Genomic DNA, 5,000 nt, shown 5'->3' with positions numbered 1-5,000 from the left:
AAAGCTTGGTGGCTTTTATGATCGCTTCATTCCTTGTCGCCGGAGAAGTGTGGGTTACTGCTATGGCTGACTGCGTTGGCTTATCTTGCTGCAACGTAAGAATAATTTGAGACCCTTCACACGTTAATTAAAATCTGACTTAAAGAGCGATTCATATTCGGACTCTGCATTCAGACCACATAATTATTGGTAAATTAAATTTAAACGATTCTAACTTTGTGCCATTCCCTTAAGTTGGATCAGAATCCAAATTAAGAAACTATGCAACTAAAACTTCTTGTCAGAGAAAAATGAAAATGTTTGTTATAGATGAATTAAATTGAATTGCATGCAGTGCCTACCCCTTGCGGGTGCTAAATGCAAAAGGCCCATGAAGCAGATCAAGAGAGGTAAAGCATCACTATTTGCTCCCGTCGGCTCCAGCTACAAATAAACATGCAAGTTGCAAATTCAGCTCAAAAAAAGTTGCTCATATATTTTTTACTTCGTTTTTTATAATATCTAGAGTGTGGACCTTTTGACGTTTGAGGAAAAGCCTTGTACCACTATGAGACCAGGCATGGTTTGCCTCATCAACGGCCAAAACTACTACAAGTTTGCTCGAAAAAAAAACGGCAGCCATTTCATTTCCAGTGCAACAACAGTGTAGTTGGTTTGGTTGGCCATTGGCGCATGGACAAGCAAACTGGAAACGACGTCGCTGATGATTCAGGTTACGAGATCCATGGCTCGGCCAGTGGCCCGGTACCTAAACTGTCCAAGTTCTCTCGCGGTCGCTACTTTGATTCCAGTGGTATAATCTCAGTCAAGTTTCACCGTCGCTGGATGGGCGAAGATAATGGACGTCACATACCCTCTGACAACCTTTGCTGTTAGGAAAGGCTGTGGCTGTTATTTTGGTGCAGGCCGCCCTGGATGGGTTTCCTGTTGGGAAACAGGGCACGGTTACCGAGCAGATGGTCTTGACATGTGCATACGGGATAAGGAAAACAGAATGGCGCGTAAAGGGATAGCGTTTGATCACGGTTATCAACACATAAGTGTGTGGGATATGTGATGTCATGTTTGATCTGGAATGGATCTCAGACCAACTATTATAGGTCAGATGCAAATGACATTGGGTCTATGATGTCAAGAATAGGTCAACTGGCCAAATCCTCTCGTGTACACCATAAACTTTGATCCAGTTTGCACCTCACTGACTTCTTATAAAAACTGGTCAACTGTTACCAAAAATGTGTTGTGTAGCTATAAAATGCTTCAGGGGCTTCCAACTAAAAAAAAAAACAGAAAAAAAACTGGCCTATTGAAAATGAAATCTTGATAGAAAAAAGCAAAGATCGTGATGTATAGATTTCACTTTTGAGAAAAAAAAATTTAAAGCTGTGTGAACCTTAAGAGATGCTTTAAGCCATATAATAACACTATGCAAGGAGACACTGAGAGATCAAGGATGTGTGAGGTCTTAAGTGAAAAAACAAATCTGCTGAAAAATTTGTACAATTAAATCAAATAATGTACAATTTGATACCACAGCCGCACTAATACCTTTTCATTAAGGTCCATCAAACTGCATAAAGTGCGAACTTCCTTCAGTACAAGAAGAGCCAACTTTCTAATCACAGGATGTATACCACAAAGAAACAACCACACAGATTATCAATTTGCACAAACAATGAATCAACTGAATAGTAGAACGGGCATGGGTTGACAAAGGCTACGTGGTACAATTCAACAGTTATTCACCATCCAGCAGATAACTCAATCACTTGTGATTCTTTTAATTGCCTTTAAAGTGCCCCTGTGATCAAAAAAACCACTTTCTTTTTTCCTTCAGATTTTGAAAGTGTGTTTGCTTAACACCTGACTGGCAAAATTTTGAGCTTTGATCTTTATCCAAAGGCCGTTTACTTTGAGTGTAAGTTTTGGATTTCACGGTCCGCCATTACTCACGTTCAAAACTGACCGATTGGACCTCAGACGGTTGGATCCAGGGAAAAGTCACGTCAGAGGCTCACTAGCTTAAAATTTCAGCGTGTGAACGCAGCTTATTATATCTGCAAAGCGTGAGTTTAAAAGTCTGAAAGCCCAACCCGTGCTGCATATTAATTCTGCGGCGTACACACGTATTGAATTCTTAAACTAGTGAGCCTTTGACGTCATTTTTTCCTCGATCCAGCTCTCTCAAGAACATAATGTTAGTAATGGCGGACCATTAAATAGGAAAATTACAGTTAAAATAAAGAGGTGTCTTTTTGAAATCAAGGCTTAAAACGTGGGTCACTTAGTGTTTTGTTAACATAGTTTTGAAATCCAAAGAAAAATATGAATTGATTTTTTGGTTACAGGGGCACTTTAACTGTTTAAGATCAGGAGCCCATCACCCGGAGCGTGCCACTTACCTATTTTCGTGCAACGGCGTTTTCACAAGTAAGGTTATTTTTAGATACGCCTTTCCCGCGAATGAGTTTTCAAAAGCCAATCAGAAGCGGTGCATAATTAATAATAAACTGTTATTAATTATGCACCGCTTCTGATTGGCTTTTGAAAACTAATCCGCGGGAAAGGCGTATCTAAAAATAACCTTACTTGTGAAAACGCCGTCTCAGACGCTGTATGGAAGTTGCACGCTCCGGGTGATGGGCTCCTGTTAAGATGTATAAAGGACAGTGCTATCAACTTTTTGAAACTTTCTGGCCGAAGGATTAAAATGATTTTAAATAGTTAAAAATGAATCAATGCATCCATAAATGGGAGCATTGGAGAGAAGTAAAAAAAAAGGTTTCACAAAAGAAGACGACAACCTTTGAGAATTAAAGAGAATGGCCAAGCTATTACTGTATCTGCAGAGCATGACAAGGGCAAAGCCCTCCACACTGTGTAACACAAGCTGTCATTCTGTATTGTCATTTGGAAGGTTGTGAGCAGATAGTTCCAGTTGTAAGTCTTGGCCAGGGCTAATAACAATAACAACAATAACAATAATGCAGAAAAAGATCTGCTGGGCTTGTCTGAGCTGCTTTAAATCTTTCTAGCAAGTGGGTGCATGCTGTAGTTGGTGGAGTAAGCATATCAAAACCACCACAATCCAGGTGGCAGTGTAGTTGTACGGAACTTGTTCAAGAGTTTGAGGAGACATCAGATCAAACAGGACAGTGCTCTCCGGTAAATGATGCTCAGTACTATGCAGAATAATTAAGAGAGCCAGGTGAGAGGGAAAAGACTGAGGGTCACAAAATCCTTGGTGACCAACAAGGAACCACACAGCAAGCGTTACAAAGACTTAATGTAGTACAAAGTGCTGATAGAGTCTCGCTGGGATGATGAAAAGCTGGACTATAAATGCTTCTACTGGTTAGCAGACTGGAAAACTGCACCAACATATCCTAGTGGGCTCAAATGAGGCATACCAGCAGCTTCTCCCAACCAAGGTCTATTCTCTATTTTCCAATTTCCCAAAATACACTTTGTTTGGTCTAAACCCTAACCCTAATAATACGTCTACTAATAATATTTTATTCTCATTACACATTTAAAGAGCCTTAGTATTATTGATAATAATTTTGAAGGAAAAAAAATTCCAACCATTTACCTGAGAAACGAATTGTATGATCTTCACAAAGTAATTTAAGGAAGCTTCTCTTGGAGCCACACCACGGGACCCACGAGGGAAAGGACATCAGTGATGCTGCGCAGACGACTGAAAAGAAGCAATCCCATGCATGCTAAGCAAACTCATGACAAAACGCACCAGAATAATGACTGCAATGTTTTTTTGTAGACATTTAAATTAAATCGGTAGTTGTATTGCTCTCTCCTTTAATTCTCACCATGTGAACCCTTAAAATGAATTGTAAAATTCATGAATAATTTATACGGATGACAGCCAACAGAAACGCACTATGCAGGTCACATGTGTCGCTTTGTAAATCCCGATAAAGTTCAACCGTCTGAAGTACGGGGAGGGATTGAATAGACAGCAGGGAAAGGCTGGGGTTGATGAATTTTTAATTAGTTGAATTATCAGTAGGATTAACTTTTACAAAGATCTCCAGCTCACCTAATTAGTATGCTTAACTTTAATAAAGACGAGTCCTGTAAATTTGTACAAAGTTTATTAATCAATCACAAGTTTCACATTTCAATCACAACTATTAGGTAACAATTTACTTGAATATTGACAGTGTGCCTTGTCGAGAAAGTTTAATGCATCCTCGCCTTCCGTCTCACGCGAATGACAGTTAATAGCACAAAATAACAAATAAAGCGAATTGGGCGGACAACGCTCTCCCTTTTGCTTGGCCACTTCACAAACGAACTGAATTTGCTCAACCAAAAGTTTAGCTTATTTGCCGACATGTGCTCTACTGAAACGGTCACATCTTCAACATCTTCGCATTTGAGACCGGCCATTCTAACAACTTCTCACATTGTACATTTATTTTGCCGTCGCTGCTTCCACTCCTCGAAGACTTTTCTACCCCATTTAGTGTTGTATTGTGTTGCTTTCGGAGTTGCTCAGACACTAGACTGATCTCTTCTTCTTTACTCTTTGGAGAACGAAACCAACCAGCCATGTTCCTACCACAAAAGCTCTACCAAAATAGATTGCTAAATTCAATGCTAAACTCCTATGGGACAACTCCACGCCCACGTGATTAACATAACAATCAAAATCTATTGTTTCATTTGACAAGTAAGATAAAATATTCGCGTCCGACCTTTATGGATTATAAGACGGCTCGCCGTTTTAACTGCCCATAAAGGTCTCCCGCTCATATTTTATCTATTACTTAAACAGAAGATTGAGCACCCCATTACGAGAAAAATTAGTCAAGAATGAATGTAATAGGTCAGCAGCCACCTCACCAAACCCCACTTTACATTCTACATCCTGGCTTAATGGGGACATAGTTTTTCAATGAGCGATTAATGGGGACATATAGTAATTTAATGATTTCTTAAGATTTTAGTTCTTTACCAATAATAAAACTAGTAGT

Source organism: Montipora capricornis, chromosome 4, assembly GCF_036669925.1.
Source record: "Montipora capricornis isolate CH-2021 chromosome 4, ASM3666992v2, whole genome shotgun sequence".
Lineage (NCBI taxonomy): Eukaryota > Metazoa > Cnidaria > Anthozoa > Scleractinia > Acroporidae > Montipora > Montipora capricornis.
This window is presented reverse-complemented; position numbering follows the sequence as displayed.